This window comes from Folsomia candida, unplaced genomic scaffold (assembly GCF_002217175.1).
Source record: "Folsomia candida strain VU population unplaced genomic scaffold, ASM221717v1 Fcan01_Sc005, whole genome shotgun sequence".
Lineage (NCBI taxonomy): Eukaryota > Metazoa > Arthropoda > Collembola > Entomobryomorpha > Isotomidae > Folsomia > Folsomia candida.
This window is the reverse complement of record NW_019091197.1, coordinates 6,697,326-6,718,438: the sequence shown is the minus strand read 5'-3', so window position 1 is coordinate 6,718,438 and position 21,113 is coordinate 6,697,326. Positions and strand designations below refer to the sequence as shown.

The 21,113-nt window shown below is 35.4% G+C and overlaps 1 long non-coding RNA gene across 1 annotated transcript; it reads right to left on the bottom strand.

Moving 5' to 3' along the window:
• Nucleotides 1-16,119: 16,119 nt before the first annotated feature.
• LOC118435949 lies at nt 16,120-16,947 on the bottom strand. Its single transcript, XR_004835072.1, has 2 exons — nt 16,530-16,947; nt 16,120-16,277 (listed from the first exon to the last, which is right to left on the bottom strand). It is a non-coding gene; the product is annotated as an uncharacterized LOC118435949 (long non-coding RNA).
• Nucleotides 16,948-21,113: the final 4,166 nt, after the last annotated feature.

Below are 21,113 nucleotides of genomic sequence, written 5' to 3'. Positions count from 1 at the left end.
TAGTTATAAATTTTGCAAATGATAGAATATGAGCCTATCCACGAGATGGCATGATTCAGTACTCCGCATAATATGGTTTTGATAAGGAGTTATCTTAATTAACTTAACTTATTTATATTTTCAAGCCACTTCATATTCAAGGTTTTGCATAGTGGTCACGAAATGGTAAAGACAAACATTAATCTCTTAGCCAAGCAAGGGCTTAATATTAGGTCATTAATGTGTGTTGTGTAATAATATACTGTAAACATGTTTAATGTGTAATTAGAATTCTTTATTATAGCCCACGTTTATTTCACTTTTTGTAGGAAAATTGAATAAGTACGTCAAAGTGGGAAGTTATGACATTGTTGATTAAAATGAATACCAAGAAAAAATTAAATTGGATTGCTCTTTCTAATTAAATAAGAACCAAATTTGATTGGTGAGGCAGATTCTATCATTTTATAAACCATTAAGCCACAAAAATACATATGTACACGACACAAGTTTTTTTGGAACCAAAGTCTATCGATGACTATGCCATAGTTGTCCGTTCGTCCCCATATTGTCGGCAATCATTCAGAAAAATTTCAAAATTTTCGACACAAGTATTGAACATGTGGCCCATTCCAGGCCGTGATAAATAAGTATGTAAAGTTTGAAAATATCTCTACTCTGGGGGCCTCTGAGGGCGCGTAGTACCCAAAAACCTTAAGGAAAGAGACATCCCTTCCATTCCCATGAGAGGAATATTGTTTCCTGTGCGGTTACTCCGTCCCTCAGTTTATTGTAAGTTGTACACAAATTTTAATAACACATAAACATACGACCCGAAGAAAAAATTCTTATCCAACAAACCTCAAAAGCCCTAGTCGATAGGAATTTAATTAATTCAAGCAAATCTCCCCACCACTGAAATCAACAATCCCATCTAAACTATTTGTTCGCCGCACATCCAATCGATTTTAAATTTTCCAATAAAAATTATACCATGAATAATAAACCATTACCTTGACTGGTTACTATGTTTGCCATACAGGACTCAACGCTACATTTATTATAAAGTATTAGTATATACGTATATATAAGCTTGTCAAGTTATTGTGTAGTGGACGCCATACATTTCACAAGTCCGTAAGTAGAATATGTACTCGTAAGTTGTTAATCACGATATTAAAAGAAATTGATGTTGGTTGACATTTTTAAAATGCTAAAGTTAATCCATCTTTAGTGTTTCCTTGCTTATAATGTTCTAGTTATTGCAATACACAATTTTAACAGAATATTACAATCACTAATTAAGCTTTTTATGAAAAGAGCGTTGTTTGATACACCTTTGCAGTATAAAGGTTAACGTTTACCTAATAATTAATTTACTTGAGGTTCAACTATTCAATACCTATTTTACATACATCATTTCGAATTAATTACTTAAAATAGTGTTTAATTGCGTTGAATTAACTTGATATTTAAGAAAAATACCAAGATGCCCCGATGGACACGCCATTTGCCTTTACCATCGTCAAATATTCCACTTGTACTCAACCTGTCCAAGATGGCAATATTCCTCCATCAACTTCCGTTTCAACTTATTAAAGGAAAATTTATGATAACAAATTCAACAAAATATCACCGACTAACTGCAATTTTGGCAATAGTACTTCATTTGCTCGTGGTTCTCAAGTGGGTACTGGATCAGTGGCTGTACCCCCCCAGACCAGCGCCTCCGATTTGGAAATACGTCCTTATGTACTATTTCATAACATTGTTTGCAGCCATTGCGGCTTTCATAGTTCATGTGACTGTCCTGAAGAAGGAAACAATATTCCTACTTAATTCGGCACTTCAAATTGAACAAAATTCCAAGTCGAAAGGTAAAGTTCAATGTCAAGTTAAATAAATTCTCATAAATTCCATAATATGGAATTTATGAGAATTTATTTCAAAAATCCATATATTATATGGATTTTTGGATGGAAATATTTCGCTAAAGTTAAATATTTCGGACATCGCACTGCTAGCATATAAATATGTAGTTTGATAATTGTTGAACTGATATGGTTGGGACATTTTTGTGAAAATTTGGATTTCGGAGAGTTTCACAGGTCAATGACATTAAAGGAGATGTGACACGCTCTGAATCGAAATTTTCAAAAAATTGCAGAGTGCGGTGTGTAGAGTCCCTGGTGAAATTGTGTACTGATATCTTACATATCGTATTCTAACAAACATAGGCAACTATATCGTCCACACTTACTATATTGTATTCTTTGCCTTATCAATGATGGCTATAATCTTAATGCCAATTACATGCTTTACCTTTGGATTGCTTCGACCCTGCATGCCGCCCACATGGACGAGTGTGATATATCTTGAATGCAAATCATGGGACGATTATGCCAACACTGGAATTTTCTTCCGAAGCTTCGGAGCAATTTTGTTATATTACTTCTCACTCTCGGTTGTGGCTACAGGAGTTTTCGGAATTGCAATAGTGTTGACATACCCCACGGAAGTAAAGCTAATATTGGTCAAGTTAATGAAAGGGTAACTAACGCATTTTATATCTGAATAAACAGCGTATGCATTTTACACTTTAAAGATCTAACTTAGCATAAATTTCAGCCAATTGTGGAGACGAACGGGAACCGTTTTCCCGTGCCTGGGAACGACATCCCATCATGTCCATATTAGTCGGAAGCGTAACAGCGTGTGAAAGTTTTGCGTTGTATACGCTAATAACGTCCTCATCAGTGGTTCCTTTTTCTGGTTTAATACTATTTTCAACAGTTGGGGTTGAGTTGTTTGTCGTGATTGTGGGACATTTTAAAATTACGGGGAACCCATTCATCAAATCGGTTGAGTTACTTGACATCTTTAAAAGTATGACTGGATCCAAGTTGATAAAACGATTGGTCAAGTCATTCCCACCGTCGAAGCTTACTTTGGGCGATGGAGGTTTTTTTGACAAGGCCACCTCACTTGTAATTTTTAGTCAGTGTATTGACTTGCTTATTACTTTTCTGCTAATGTAATTTTGCCTCAATCAGAAAACTTTTTCTTGAAGGCTTCAATGCAACATATGAATCGTTTTTAGTTGATGCAATTAATAAAATCATGTATGTTGGTGAATATCTTGTTATAACCGTGCTATGTCAACCGGTTGACATGAAACCGTTAGAACATGGTTGCAAACCTGTAGATGTGTATGTTTGTACAGAGCTAGAATAACCCATAAGTTAAAAGCTTATTGTATTCCTTAATATTTCTGACAAAAAAAGGTTACAACTTTAAATGTTGTTCATGCCAATGTATGTAAATATGTATGCGAATTTAGGTGCATTGATCTACATTGTAGTTACCTAACATTATTTAACTAGGAAAATCTTTTTGGTTCCAGGAGCTTCCAGCATAACCAGTATATACATTCGACGTATTTTTAATACTACTCAGGCGATGTGCAAAAATTTCCGTGTAAAAATGAAATCTCGGCGCGTGGTGACGACTTTTCTGACGCGCGGAAGGGTCGCTTTCGCCCATGCTTTTAATAGCGTAGGCATACTGTTCACCACACGCCCCTCGCTCATCTCGCTTCTGAAATCTCAACCCATTTACCCATGGAGCATTATTTTTAAAATTTCGAAAAAATTGAATTTTGAAAACAATTAAGAAATTTTCAAAATTGTACAATTTTTGAAAATGTTTCAAAACTTTCAGACAATTTTCTCAAAATTTCAAAAGTTATCTAAAAATTTCAAAATTTTTCTAAAAACTTTGGCAGATGGAAAATTCTTTGATCGGGAGACATCTCTGGTTGTTTGGAGTAAAATTAGAATTCTTGATAACTTGTCTGCTTTTGTGAAATAGGATAATAATAATGTAATAACGAATATTTTGATTGTATTGTCTGTTTTCAATTTTTATTGACCAATAACAAAATATATCGTTATTAATCCGTGATTTTATATTTGATAATCCACCGGATGTTTTTCTGGGGCAGGTGAGATTTGATATTTAGAAAAATTGGAAAGGAATAAATTGAATGATGAATTGATTTATTTATTATGACTGATTAAATTATACATTGTTTATTTCTAAGTTTTCTCCAATATGTACACGACAAGAGAATCTCTTTAATTGAGATTAAATAATAAATATTGTAAGTAAAACAGGGGTAATATTTAATTACTGGCTTTTTTATACGAATGAAACTCATACCTTAAGTAAGAACTATGCCTTATATGAAAAGTTTGATCCACTCATATTTGACGGCAACATGCATATATTGTCGAATTATTATTAAAAGGTCTTCGCCGAATTGTGACCAGTAAGAGAAACGAAATTTACTAGATTCAGGTAGGATCTTTGTTGTCATAGTCGGAGTGCCGAGAGGTACATGGTAATTGTGCGGTAATAAAACAATCAAGGTTAAGTTACATAGGCACACAAATGCATCAACAAATGGGGTTTATTTTCTACGCCGAAATCATGCTTAAACTTATGCATATCGGTTGACATACTTATTTAAGAGGAAGTGCAAAAATACCTAAAACCTGGGTTTCATTTTTCGCATTTGCATCACGTTGCGTTGCATAAATTCGACGGCGGATATATATGCACGTATGTTGTATAAGTGCGTTACAAGAATAGCGCATCGAAAATTTTCCTTACCTTCTAAAATTTGTTGTATGGCGTTAATAATGAATAAGTTACATACGGGAACAATGGAAGATGTTTTTCTAAAGCACAATTACATTAACAGAAAAGTAATCAGCAAATCCACGCACTGTCTACAAATTACAAGTGACGTGGCCTTGTCGAAGAAACCTCCATCGCCTAAAGTCACCTTAGACGGTGGAAACGACATTACCAATCGTTTTATCAACTTCGAATCCTTCAGACCTGCAAATGCGTGCAGCAACTCCACAGATTGGACAAACGGGTTCGCCATAATTTTAAATGGTCCAACAATCACGACGAACAATTCAACCCCAACTGCTGCGAAAAGTATTAAAATCGAGTACGAAACCACAGTGGACGACGTTATTAGGGTGTACAACGCAAAACTTTCGCACGCTGTCACGCTACCGACTAATATGGACATGATGGGATGTCTAAATACAGAGTTGTGCAGATCGGTAAGAATTTGCAAGACCCTATAGCTATCCAGCCATGGAAAATCTTCTTTCCTTGCTCCCCTCAAATTACTGAAATATTGCCCAAGAAGTTGAATCAGATTCGTGCAACGGTGTGAATTCGGAATCTACCTTTTCATTAAGTCGATCAGTATTAGCTTCACTTCGGTAGGGTAATCCAGCACTATGGTAATCCCGAAAGCTGCCGTTGCCACAGCTGCGAGTGAGAAGTAATATAACAAAATAGTTCCACACGTCGTGAAGAAAATGCCCGTGCTGACATGATCGTCCCATGATTTACATTTCAAATATATGACACTTGTCAATGTTGGCGGCATGCATGGTCGAAGCAATCCAAACATAAAGCATGCAATTGGCATTAAGATTATACCCATCATCGATAAAGCAACGAATACAATGTAGTACTTGTGAACGATGGAATTGCCTAAGGTAAAACATACATTAGTATTAACTTACATACTTATATTAACTGCATTTAAGTAATTTGGATTTTCAATCTTTATCCGTTTAACTAGAAATGCACGATTTGTTTGTTTGTTTGTTTATCCATTTTATAGCCTATTTCCACTGTTCAGTACATTTAAGACTGGTCTTCCACAGGAGGCTTATGGCTAACAAATTAGCACAACCCAGACAGAGAACGGACTCTGTGGGGGCTCACTCCACTGCATAGTGGATCCGTTCAACCAGGTTCCACCAGTTCCACCATTGAATTGGCACCAATATCATTTGGTGGTGTTAGTCATCTTTATAAACTCAAGCATTCCCTTGAATGCTAGAATTTAAAACTGGTTATGAACGAATACCTAGGGTTTCAAAAGCACTGTAGCATTTGAAATTTTGATACGATTTTTAAAATTGAAAAGGCACGTGCGTCTTGACTTTTGTTAAGGCTACATATTTAGCCTTAAAATTCCTTTGGTTGAATTGTTGAACGAATTGCAAATGATTTATGGTTGCATCGGTATTTTTGAGTTTTTAGCAGCTCTAAGATCTTTGCAAGGGTTAGCAAACTCGCATTACGAGAATGCGCATATTGTGAGCACCCAATGTGTTCTCACACTGCGCATGCATGTACACGCAGTGTTATGTCTAAATCTTCACATTGCAGTATTTTTAGAATTCTATAAAAGTATGTATCGATAACGTCACATTCACAGCGACATCACACATGGTACATACCTTCGTTGTAGGTGCTTTATGTTGTAGCTTAAATAGTGGTTGGTGCAATAGTGTTAGTGTACTACTTTTTGTACGTTCCATCCTTGTTATTTTCCCATCTACCTTAGAGACAGTAGGAACTACCGCTGGCGAAACGGCTACAACCAAGTAGCACCAACCACTTTTGGTTTAGGACAATATTACCTCAGCCAATTTTTAGATTAAGACATAATGCTGCTTCACGAATGATAACTGGTTTTCATCGAACCTTACCTCTCATCTTTGAATCTTGCTCAACTTGAAGTGCCGAATTTAATAGGAATACTGTTTCCTCCTTAAGCAAGGAAATGTGTACTACGAAAGCACCAATAGCTCCAAAAAATATAATGCAGTAGTACATAAGAACGTATTTCCAAATAGGAGACGCGGGACTTTTCGGGTACAACCACTGATCCAGAACCCACTTGAGAGCTACCACAAAGTGAAGTAGTATTGCCAAAATTGCAGTTAGGCGTTGACACTTTGTAGAAGTTGTTATAATAAACTTTCCCCTTTTAAGTGTAAATGGAAACTGATTGAGAAATATTGACCTCTTAGACAGACGAAGTACAAGTGGGATATTAGACGAAAGTAAGGGTAATATCTGCATCCTGGTGACCATTGTAAACCAATCACGCAGCCAGGGTGACCTTGCTATGGTACAGGATCGGATCATTTTATGTTGACTAAGTTTGGAAAAATGAAACAAAAACTATGAATGAATTCGGTGAATTTTGACAAATAACAGACTATTATAACCTGTGAAAGAGAAGAATTTTAAACTTTATTGAATTCCTACACATGTTAGAAATTTGGCTTCTCTAGTATGAGCTACAAATTCTTTACAAAATCATTCAGTACTGTAACAGATTATTCTCTTCCACGTATTTCAACTTAGCTGCGACAATGTGCATTTTGTTGAACAAATATGCTAGAACGTCTTCCTTGAAATGTTTCATGTACGTCTTCTATGGCAATAGTTTGTATCATATCTTGGCCTCATAAAAGCTTAATAAATTACTTTCTTATCGAATATTTCACATATGTATCATTCAATTTCCAATCACATTAATATTCAAGGTAGAATATACATACGTTCATCGGGGTACGAAATAGAACGTACATACGCACATATGTTGAATTTTTGCACAAGGTTCCATCCAAATGTTTATGCTAACATTCTTTAACGATAAAATTAAATCAATTGTGAATTACTATTTTGTACGTACCTTTTGGGCCGTTTTTATATAAAAACTGTACTCGTGTGTATAAAGTCTACAATTTTCAGCCCATCTTTTTCATTTTGCATATACACTATAGCTCATATTCAACCGGATACTTTTGCCGTTGTTATATCTCAAAACCGGAGCAAGATAGACCTCTCAAATTTTGCACCGTGATAGCCAATCGCATTTGTGGGAAAGTCACGGTTAAATCTTTGAAAAAAATCGCATAGGTCAATTTTGGACTTTTCTCCCATAAGCGCAATGTTATTATTTTCTTATAAAACCCAAACATGCGTTTTTTTAAAAATCACTGCGGCGGCAAAACAAATCGCACGGCATTGAACATAACATCAAAGTTCTTAGAATTATGTCTAGTTTCAATAAAAAAAATAAAACCACCAAGAAAAAAAATTTCTACGGGAACGTGAGTTTTGGGGTTTTAGGTCAAAGCCAGGTCAACTTTGACCTATGCGATTTTTTTCAAAAGTTTAACCGTGACCTTCCCACAAATGCGATTGGCTATCAAGGTGCAAAATTTTAGAGGTCTATCTTGCTCCGGTTTTGAGATATAACAAAGGCAAACATGTCCGGTTGAATATGAGATATAGTGTATATAAATAAATAGGTATATTTCTCTTTGACTTTCAGCTCATCCATACGTATGTACGTACATACATATATTTATGGGTGTAGATGTCTCATGATTTTAATTGTTTCATAACATCCGTAATCCAGCCATTTTTAATACGTCATTTTAAGTATCACGGGCGCAAAATCCAAATCTATCAATCAAATCCATCACACGATTTATATCTTAGCTGTGGAAAATCACGTAGTCGACATACAAATTTCGAAATAATCGCCGCTTTATTAGCAGGCTTCTCTGTCGAAATTGAGTAAATCAAATGAAGAAATACGAATTTAAGAGTTATAAAAGCCACTTGGCGGTATACATGGATAAAATAGCCACTTTGGCACGTTGGTAATAGTAAAAGTATAAATGTGCAGAGTGTTTGCCCATATATGGCCCAAACGGTATTTAGCCATGCATGAAATAATTTAATTAGTCAATATTTCCGTTCGAAATGGGAAAATTGTAATTTCCTTTTTGTTCGAAAAGGTTGAAAGTGCATTAACAAAATTACTAGTGTTACTCGAGTATAGTACTCGGGTGTTCGAGTGATGGCGATTTTCTTCAAAAATCGATCTTGGCACATAAATTATGCTGAGCAGGTTGCTTTGCCTCAGCGCACACATATCTATTTATCATGCACGGAGTGCAATCTTTTGTTGCGAGTCAATTAAAGTGAATGTTGCATGAGATGAGAATGTGACAACAGATCGTGATAATCGTGATAATCGTGACGATCGTGATCGTCATCTAGATTTGGGAAGAGACCTCGAGAGAGAAAATAGATTGGAGTTTTTGGCTGCGAAAAATGCACCTACTTGAGATGCAGTTTTCGAGCAGTCAGTTGAGAATTATCAGAGCTCGAGATAGGTTAGTTTGAAAGGTCTGGATCTTCTGCTGGGGCAGCAGATACGGACGGATTTCGAAAATTCCTGTAAAGATGAGTTGGTAATACGTAGTTAGTTAGATACATTTATTTGTCAGCGTCTGTACGAGTGTGCGTGAATTATGTGCTTAAAGTAATAAGAGTTTCTCTCCCGGATTTGGGGAAATAAAGTGAAAAGCACACTTGTCCGAGAATTGTTAATAATTGCGTATTTATTGACCATAAGATAAACAAAGTAATCTCAAAACACTTTTCGTTGTGAGCCAGGGTGGCTTAGTTGAATATGTACGTGTTACGATGAAAGTATATACATAAACACAAGTACATGTTGATATCCATATGTAAAAACATATGAATGTATGCATGTATGTATGTATGAATACATAGATAAAAATATTTGTAATCGAAGTAATAAATATGTAGGATTTTGTGAATTATGGCATTTTTTATTAAGCAGTGTGAAAACTGTGTAGTTAAGGGAATGATAGCTGAAACACAGAAATGCATGTTTATGTACTTCTAAGTCAGAAATTACATGGTCCTGCAATTATGTACATACAAATATTTGTGTATTAACATAGTGATGCTCATCACCTTCACAATTTACTACATTTTATACGGTACCCCTTGGAGACTGGGCGCCCCGGACAACTACCAACTATTTCTAACAAACCTTATCCAGTTTATTACTAGACTTACTATATATTACATAAATATACCTAGAACATGGGCTGTGGACTGTACTAACTCGTGTATGAATTTGTAGCCAGAAATTTTGGAAATCGTAGCATATTAGCCTTGTCACGACGTTGGTAACTCAGTCTTCCGAAGTATATGGTTTTGATAAGAAGTCAACTTAATTAACTTAACTTACCTATATTTTCAAGCCACTTTATATTCGTGCGTTTGTATGGTGGTAACAAAATAATAAAGACAAAAGCATTAATCTCTTTGCCTAGCATGGACTTAATATTAGGTCAATCGTGTGCGATGTGTATTGAAATTTGCATGTTTAAGGTATAATTAGAATTCTTTATTTTGGCCCAAGTTAATTTCATTTTTTGTCGTGAAATTAAATAAGCCCGGTCATAGCTATTAAACATCATAAATTAAAATGAATACCTAAAAAGAATTAAATTGGGTTTCTCTTCTAAACTAAATAAGAACCAAATTTCGTTCGATTTGGCAGATTACATCATTTCATAAACTATTAAGCCCCATATATATGTAACCAATTCAAGTTATTGGGAACCGAAGTTTCCCCACGATTTTCTTCTGTCATCCTTCTAGACGATAATTCCGAAAAATTTAAATATTAAAAAAAAATTGGTGGTCCATGCCACCCCTTGATCGCTACAGTTTACAAATATTTACTCGGGGGCACTAGGAGGGCGAGTAGTAGACAAAAACCCAATGGATAACCCTTCCAGTTTCATGACAGGACTATTGTCACCCGTGCGGTAACTTTTTACTTGTCAGTATTAAATCGTCTGAAAATTATAAGACATATACGACCAGAGGAAGAAACTCTTGTCAGCGAACCCCAAAAGTCAATATAAATTCAATTAATTCAAACAAATATCTAAAAATTACGATCAACAATCCTGTCTAAACTAAATATTTATTCGTCGTCCTCTAAATTAAGCTCAAATTTTCTAATAAAAAATCAATATATCATGAATTATAAACGATCACCATGACGGGCTCCCCTGCTTGTCAGACAGGAGTCCGCGTTACATATATTAAAAAATTTAAATTTTGTACAAGCTTCTGAAGTTATTTGCGTTGTGGACGCCATACATTTCACAACTTTTTTTGGCAGACTTGGACGCATATCGTACTTAACAAATTCTTTTTCACGTTACTAAAAAAATTGATGTGAGTACAAATTTTTTAAATGTTCAGTAAAGAGTTCATCCGTAGTTTTGGTGTCCTTGTTTATATTCGGCTAATTTTTTTGTTTCTTGATTTTTAAATGATTACATAGGTTTTTAATCAAAACGACGTTGATTGGTACGTATACCTTGGAAGTATGAAGACTGCAGATTACCTGATTCAAGGTTCAATTAGTATTACGCAACTAAACATCTATTTTACGCACATCATAAAGATTTATATACTGAAAAGGTGCTCAATTTTTTGACAGGAATTAACTTGATATTCAAGCAAAATAGCAAGAGGTCTCACATCGTGACATGGACACGCGATTTGCTCCTACCATCCTCAAATATTCCACTGGTACTAAATCTGTCCAAGATGACAATATTCCTCAATCAACTTCCAATTAAACTTAACAGAGGAAAGTTTGTGTTACCAAATTTGACCAAATGTCAACGACTAGTTGCCATTTTAACTATATTACTTCACTTGGTCGTGGTCCTTAAATGGGTTCTTGATCAGTGGCTGTATCCTACCCGGCCTCCATCCCCGACTTGGAAATTCGTCCTTATGTACTATTTCATAACATTGTTTGCAGCCATTGCGGCTTTCATAGTTCATGTCAACTTTCTGAAAGAAGAAACAGTATTCTTACTAAATTCGGCACTTCAAATCGAACAAGATTCCAACATGAAAGGTAAAGTTAAACGATAAATTAATTAAATTCTAATAAATCCATAGGAATACTGCGATAGAAAAATATATAGGACATATCACTGCCATGTAAATAGTTCGATAATTGTTGCACAGAAAGGTTTACACAACAAAGTTGTACTAATCGAAGCCCAATTTTACCCGGGACTCCGCACATAGCACTCTGCAATGTTTTGAAAATTTTGATTGTGAGGCGTTTCACAGGGCAATGACTTTAAACGATAATGTGACGCGCATCGTAATCGAAATTATGAAAAAAATTGCAGAGTGTGGTATACAGAGTTCCTGGTTAAATTGGTGATATGTTACTCTAACATGATCAAACACAGGTAACTGCATCGTCCACATTTACTACATTGTAGTTGTTGCTCTTTCCGTGCTGGCCATAATCTTAATGCCAATTACATGTCTCACCTTTGCATTACTTCGACCCTGCATGCCGCCCACATGGACGAGTATAATATACCTTGAATGCAAATCGTGGGACGATGATGGGAATACTGGAATGTGGTTCAGAAGTTTTGGAGCAATTTTGTTATATTACTTTTCACTTACTGTTGTGGCTACAGCCGTTTTCGGGATTATTATAGTGCTGACGTACCCCACGGAAGTAAAGCTGATATTGATCGAGTTAATGAAAAGGTAACTGAATAAACACAATTTTACGGATTAAATAGCTAATCTACCATTTAAAATTTTCAGCTATTTGACGAAAATAAGGACGGACGACGGTTTTCTATGCTTGAAAACTTATCGGACCTTGCAAATTCTTACCGATATGCACAACTCTGTATTTAGACATCCCATCATGTCCGTAATAGTCGGAAGCGTAACAGCGTGCGAAAGTTTTGCGTTGTATACGCTAATAACGTCCTCATCTGTGATTCCTTTCCCTGGTTTAATACTATTTGCAACAGTTGGGGTTGAGTTATTCGCCGTAATTGTGGGACCTTTCAAAGTTATGGCGAACCCTTTCGTCAAATCCGTTGAGTTACTTCACTCCTTTCAACCTATGACTGGATCCAAGTTGATAAAGCGATTAGTCAGGTCCTTTCCACCGTCGAAACTGACTTTAGGCGATGGAGGTTTTTTTGACAAAGCTACATCACTTGTAATTTGTAGTCAGTGTATCGACTTGCTTATCACGTTTCTGTTAATGTAATATTGCATCGCTGTAATAACTGTTGAAAGAATCGGTCAAATTGTTCGTAATTATCAGTATAAATAACACATACCGTACGTAAGGACGGTACGTAAGGACCTTAGCCTTAAACTCAGCAAAAATATTTTTCTTAACAAAAAAATTTATAAGATTGTTATCAAGGTCTGCTTTACATCCATCGCATACATATATGTAAAGGCTAAAACTGTATAAACACGTAAGAAACGCTTATGATATGTATGCCAAAAAAATACGAACAGATATACATTTTTAAATAACAAATATTGAACTGCATGTGTTATTGTACATGGATATTCAGTATGTATGGATGTTTTGCAAGTAATTGCACATACACATTGTGCTTTTAAACCTTTGTAAATTTTGTATGGATTTTTGATTAATTTCTTACTATAATTTTCTCATTACGTGGAAATGTATCTAATGTGTTCCATGTGTATGTCTGTATATAATTGTATGTGCATACATATATCCACGTTTTTTAAGCGTGTTCACATTTTAAAGCCTTAATACACTGCTACAAATTCGGCGGGATTCAAAGGAGAATCGCACACCTCATGAGTTCGAAACGAGCAAAATACTGACTGAGTATCTCTGTTTAATTCTAGGACAGTTTTCAATTAGATTTTACCCAGTTGTACACCTTTCGCGTTAACTCATGTACCAGTAGATTAATACACGAGTACTGTACGTATACACATATTTAGATTTAGATTGGTTATGTATGTTCGTATGTATGTAGGTCTCACTGTTCAAGTAACGTATCAAGCAAAGCTTCACATTGGTATTCAGTTCATGATAAGAAGATAAATATATTCCTGATAAGATAGATAAACCTGCCCCTCCGTGAAACCCAACTCATCCAATACTTCAACGTTTCACACATCTGACGATAATTTGCTCCATGTGAAACAAAATTTCCACAAATAAATATTTATAAAATGAAATTAGTGAAATTTTCCATCATTACTGTGTTCATGCATCTTTCCACTCTTATCGGTGGGAGTGTTGCGGTACAAAATTCCATCACCATTTACAACTCAACCGATCAACAAGGCGCGAATGTGACCTTTACCGACAAGATTGATGACCTATCTCCATGGCGCAGCTTTTTAGACACGGCCCAATCATATTGTGCGACAGGAGTGTGAGTTAAACAATCTTTCCGTAATTTGTTTTAGTATAATTTTTTAACATGTTATCAACTTTTCCACAATATGCTTTTATCTGAAACTTTGATAAACTTATGTTTTATATGGGACGCTATTTCGTAAATTGGCAAAATAATAGGGTCTACAGATAGATTATTGAATAATATATTTGCATATAAATCTTCTCCACTTTTCGCAGTACGCTTACTAGGCTCATCAACCTCCTCAATTTATGAATTTTGTACACAGGAAGTTTCCACGAATAATTATTCACACTAACTCGACCAATATTTGAACAAAGCCTGAACACATTTTATGGAAAAAGCTTACTAATATATTTATTGGAAAAGGCAATATACAAAAATTGTCACAGTTTTCTTCTTAATTTATTTAGTTGGATGCTATACAATCAACCCAATTTCCAAGTCAATTCTGGTTTGAAAACAAGTGTGGAAATTATCTCCGATTCCATCTCGGAAATTCGATCCGATTTCCAGGATTATCCGACACTGATTCTGGCTCAACCATTTCGCTCTATAATGGAACACATCTCTCGCCGTGGAGTGGATTTGAAAAGGTCGTCACTGCCATTTCTGACCCGTCCGTGGGCTTCACTCCTACCTGGGTAATTGTAATGGGATTATCAAATTGGACGCTGTATTCTTCCGAGAATTTCCAGGGAGAGGCAACCTGCATTTTTGAAAAGGATGGCGGAGCTCGTGGCTGGTATGAATTGGACACACGAGGCCTTCAGGTTAATTCAGTGAGCCGTGGATGCAATTAATTACTCATTATGACAACAACAAGAAATTTTAAAATTCATCTTAAATTTTATTTGAAATTATTTAATAAAATTTTGACTGCAAAATTATCCACCTAAATTTCACATGTATGTACTTATGTTATAAGTTAAGTTGAACCCAGTCTACCATTAAACGTTCCTAGTACGTCCTAGTAGTACGTATTGTATAGAAACAAATAGGCTTGTGGTAAAAATTAAAAAAAAATATATTCACTACTAACGCAATTTAATCGTGATCCATAGGCAAACAACAAAGCCATTTTTATCATCATGCTCCTGGGGGTGTCAATGGCAGAGGGACTCCAGTGGGGACGTCTCTTGAAAAAAGGGGCGGAAATCCTCATCACTGGAGGGGTGGTTGCGGGGGTGGATGCATCGCTTGATAAATCGGATAACAAACAATACTCGGAACATATGCAGCCCATCGCCCAACCGCCGCTGATGCCAGGGATGCATGAGGATAAGACCATTGGATTTGTTTTGATGACTGCCGGGAGCGTGATGATGGGGGTGGCTGTACTAGGATGCATGATTACATACATTTGTAAGCAATGTAACCGTAGACCAATTAATCGTACTGAGATCGAGTTAAGCACTGTGTAACCTTCCCAGGTTACGTTCTTATATAAAAATTCAAATTATTATTTAAAATTATTAATATTATTATGTGAAATTATAATCAATTATTTAATTTATTTCATAATCTAAAATACACTAAAATTCTAGCTAAATATTTGATCTGCATGTGACTAAAAGTTCAATTATTTTAATACTATTATATTATTCATATTACTTATTATAATCTAATTCAATTTACCAATTATAATATATGATTATCAAACCAAATCTAATGTACATTTAGCGGATAACAAACTTAATTCAATAATTTATTTTAATAATTCAAAACTTCTCTTTACTCACACTACTAACCAAAGAACTCAAAATTGACTATATTTAATTAATATATATATTTATATATAATATTATACATCTTATTTTGTTACTCTATGGGCCTAAGGCCCATAGTAGGGTATAGGGTATTTATAATAAATACATACATACATACTTATGTTAATTACTAGTGAGGTCTTAATTTTTGTCACAATTTACACTAAATTGCCACAAACATTGCAACAATGCCATGAATTTATATGAAAAGGCAACTTTTTCATTTATTCCCACCATTTACACGCATAAGTATGTAGATATGTATTAATTTTTAATATATAACTTTAATTTTCAACACGTTATCCCAAAATTTGCTAAAAGTGTTGAAAATTTACACATTTGATTAATTTGTTTTAATGATTTATTCCTTGATTAAGTACAAATGTGGTACAGTAAAATCAATATTCTAATCATTTATTTCAGAAAAGTAACTTATTTTTTACGCATTATCGTAAAATTCTTTCGCATCCTTGCCAGCCTGATAGTTGTCCTTGGCCATTTTCTTGTAGTCGGCATTCTTTGCCTGTAAAGAAAGAAGAAAAACATTTAAAATTGTCTGCTATTTTAATTTTAAGAATTCTTTGAAATTTTCAAATAATAAGCTTTCAAAAATCACACCCCACCCTCGATATTGTAAAATTGTAGGGTTTGCGATTCGTTTACAAAATTATGCAGCTTTGGTTTACAAAATGTTTAAATAAAAACAGAATATGTTTGACAAAACTTTTCAAAAATTAAAGTCAGGCGATATATTTATCAAACACGTTTGGCATACCTCATGCAGAGCTTTTTTCCCAACATCTTTCACAACATCCCAAAAACCACGCCCACCTTGATGGTGCGGTCCCTCACGGGACGCTGAACCATCGTAATAGTCCTCCCCGCTATCGTACGATAACGACTGCTCCTCTGAGGCATCGGATCCTTCGTTGTAGTACCCTTAAAAAGAACCATTCCTTCAAGTCTGAACAGCAATGCAGGTACCTTCATGTTTCAGGTGTATGAAAAAATTTGTATGAATTTTATGCAAAAGAATTTTTGGTAAAAAAATAAAACTATAAAATACAAAAATTAAACTAGTAAAAAAAATGTAAAGAGAAAAAAGTGAATAAAGTAAAACTGAGACAAATACGATTTGAACATTAATACCGTCCAAACTTTACACTATTGCACGACATGAAATTCTATATCCCTATTTTATACAATTCTGTTTTCGAAATTTAAAAACAAATTGAATTTACAACTAATTGCTTTCGTTTCGTCTTAATTTCGCTGTATTTACAAAATCTAAACTCGCCAAGGTTTCTTGTAGTCGGGCTTTTGTAAAACAATTTGCACAAACATAAGTACATAATACCCAAGCACAGTTATGCGCTTGGGTTTCTCCTCACTACATACCGTCATATTTATTAAAAATTTGTACAAAATCACCTTTGTCTTCTTCTTCGTAACTTGTTTCTCTCGACGAAACTAAGACAACGAACAAGAAAATTGACAAGATTCCGGTCCGACTCATCTTAGCGGTTGTGTGTGTGTGTAACAATAAATAAGTAATGATTTCAATAAAGTAACACCAAGTTTAATTTATGGAATCACACAAATTCGAAAAGGCAACATGTGTAAATACGTTCATTCAAACAAAACTTGACCCGCTTTCCCAACCGTAATTGTTAATGAATCAAAATTTTCGGGGCTTAAGATGAACCATGTCACCAATTTAACGTATGCGTGACAAGATGATTATGACATTTTGTATATGAAGACCGACTATGCAAAATTATTCCAAAATAGACAACAGACTTTATGAATAGCCATAATATTAAACTGTCGACATTGTTCTTCCCAGGTCATTGTTATCCTTCCGGGTTCCCAAATTTGTACATAATAGTGACACGTGCCTCGGGTTTCAATGCGAGGAAGAGCTGCATCATGAGAATGATGTGTAAATAAATTCCTATAGTCATACATAAATACGAGGCAATTAATGCCTTCCCACGAAGCCAAAATGTACTGGGTACGTTCCGGTTTGGGGGTCAAACGTCCCAAATTGGTCCTAGACCAAAAGTACCAAATGGGTACGTTCTGGATACGCTTACAAAGAACCAAAAAATAACAAGGAAATAAGACGTTACCGGAACGTACCTGAAAGGTGTTCATCAGACGAGCGCTAAATCGTGCGCTCGTTTGGGAGCCAGCTTTAATATCAGTTTGTGAACACGACAAGACTGTTGGAACTGTGAGAAAGTCGTGGATAAAAAATATTGAAAATACGCTTTACACCTATTGGAAAAATTCACAAAAATTGAAGAGATCAATAATCCACCGTGAAATTCCTAGTCCCACCACGTGGTCGTTGTATTCCATTAAAATTGAGAAGAGTTATGGTAAGTATAGTTTTCGTCCGTATTTAGTATGACGTAAAACTCTACAGAATGTGATCAGAGGAGATCAGACTTGACTAATTCAATTAGTTTTTCAGATACTTATGACGAGGCCCAAAATAAATTGAATCGGTTGGAGAGAGGGAAGGTCACGACCACCGAGGATGAGGCGCCGCCACGAGGTAGGCGAGCGGTCCGCCGAGTACCGGAGAGTAATTCAGCAAGCGGAGGTGCAAAAATTAGCGATGTGGATCTGGACTTGGATTACTCAAAATTAGGATTGGTACTTTATTATTTTGCTATATACATAGTCTATTTTTAATGGGCCAATTGTATATGTAGGTCACATTGGAGTCAGCGTTCGGATCAAATAATTTCAATAGCCAATCGATGGGTTCAAAATATACTACCACTTGAGTGTTAAAATTTTTAACCTAACTAATATGTGTATTATTTTAGGTGGGGCAGGCACTTCTTCAGCCGTTGCGACACTCACAGGGGAAAAGATTGTGAATATCCCGACGACGCCTCCTTCTATTCAACCTTCCAGAACACAAGCTAGCAGACCCGAAAAAATTCAAACACGCAATTTTAGAGAATCAGGTTAGTGCAAGAAATCTGATGGGACATTTTATAATAGATAAGTATTATAATTATTCGTTTAGAAGTATGAATTATGTATAGAATAATTTATATTTTTCAGCCTTTGAAAACTCAGTCATCAATAAACTGGACCTGCTCGTTGCTGCTGTCGCCAATCTACAAGACGCGATGCAAATCTTGATGAATCGACAGGCCAATTAAAATCATAGAGCCGTAATTGAAAGTGCGCTATTTGAGCTGCCTATTTCTAATGTGGGCGAGCTCATCGGTTTGGAAAGCGAGCTGAAATTGGGAGAGAGAAAGTCCAAGCCTTCCAATGGTTCCCGAGCTGTTACGGTGAATGAAAAGATGGCAGGATTGGTAAGAAAATAAATTAAACCATATATATAAAATATTAATCAACCCTTACAAAATAAATCAAAATTTTGTGTAGGTTTTTGAATTTGCTAGTGTAGGTGGTGAAAGGCTTACTGAGGCTACGCACCGGGTGTTAACTTGCCTAATGACCGACGAGATAATGGCGAAGTACAGCTTTGTTGGCAAGAAAGGAAAGAGGGCATTTTGTGACTTTCCGTTTTTGCTTTCAAGTGTTATTCGTAAGTTCCCTCTCTTAAAATCTTAAATTTAAATTAATGCAATGTTGTAACTCATGTTATATATATTTTAGGTGCCGTACGATCAATTATTTCGGAAGCAGAAGATGCAATCAAATACTAGTTGAAGAAAGCTCCTTCCCGCCTTGAAAAAAAGAAAGTAATTAAAATGCTTCTTTAATTTAATATTTTATGGTTTCGGTTTAATTACAATAATTTTTGTTCGAAGCCGTGTTCAAATCACGCCGTGAGGAACTCAAGTCTGACGGACAGTTAAATCCACTTTTATAATACTACTAATTTTGTTGACTTTTTTTCGATATAAATAAAATTTAAAAATTAGTTTTGAGTTGAAAATTATAGTATTTGTTGGGAAGAGCGCCACCACCATTCATAATTTTAACGGTCATTATACGTACGCAGTACGTCTATTTACGGTTTGTAAGACTTGTAGAGAACGTTCCAGGTACGTAATATCGGGCGACAAAACCATTATACTAGAACGTACCTAGAAGGTACCTGGAACGTATAATGAAACGTCTTTCGGACCTACAGTTCTAGAAATAGGACGTACTAGGAACGTTTAATGGTAGACTGGGTTCAACTTAACTTATAACATTGGACTTATGAGGGCAATAGCTTCACAAATCGAATGGGTTAATTCCCCCGAAACAATTTTTTAAACAAAAATTTGCAAAGTGGTAACATATAAACCCTGTGGAACTACGAAACATAAATTTACAAAACTGTGTTGGATTTTTAAGTGATAAACGTTTCATGAAAACGTTTGTAAAAAATATTTATGTAAAAATAAAATAAAATTATGCAAATATTCAAAAACCGTTGTTTCAATCTTTCTCTGATTTAGACCGAAATTTCCAAAAACTGCTCACACCAATTCGTCACAATTTGTAATGAAAAAAAAGATTACAAATCTAAAAATACAAAAAGAACACAAATTATCCAAAGAACACCTTAGAACATGACCTGTCACGAGGCCCCAAAACGCATAAGTTTGAAAAATTATTTCATGAAAAGTCCATCACGCCGATCTCCATTTTTTTTACTATGTAAAGTATTAAGTCATCCTTCGCACTTTCAAAAATATTTGGAGATCGGCGTGATGGACTTTTGGAGATATGGCCAAAATCCCGAAGGGGTTTTTATGAATTTTGCGACAAAGCAACACCAAATATGGTCACCATATCCATGACGTTTATTTTGTCAACTGAAAAATTGACACTAAAAATATGTAAATATATATGTAGCGTGAGTAAAAATACAAACTGGAAATTACGCTTTCCTCTCACTCTATTTGCATCCATTTTTCGACTTGCTATTTCGCAATGCCGTTCCTTTCATGTTGTATTTCTGGATGTAAAACAAAAATACCTCCCGGGGGTAAACTTCAGCGGATTGGAGAGCCGAAGTTTTGGATGTATTTGGAACAATTTGTTGGAGACGTGACAAATTATCATAAAACGGATGTGATTTGTGGCAAGCATCACGCACAGGTAAGCAGGTCTAAGTTTCCAAATCATATTGAATTATTTATTTAGGCGAAAATTAATTAATTAACTAACTAGATTCGTCGCGCTGCGGGCGCCGATATGAAGGCAAAGGGCGACAAATTACGCCGTACTCTCCCTTTCATCCCGTCGGAAGAACTGGCGACCAAGAGAACTCGTCAGAACGTTTATTGTGGTGACCCATCCCAAAGTGCGGACCAGTCGCATAATCTCTCTCAGCACCACGACTCTTCTCAGCGCGACCACTCTTCTC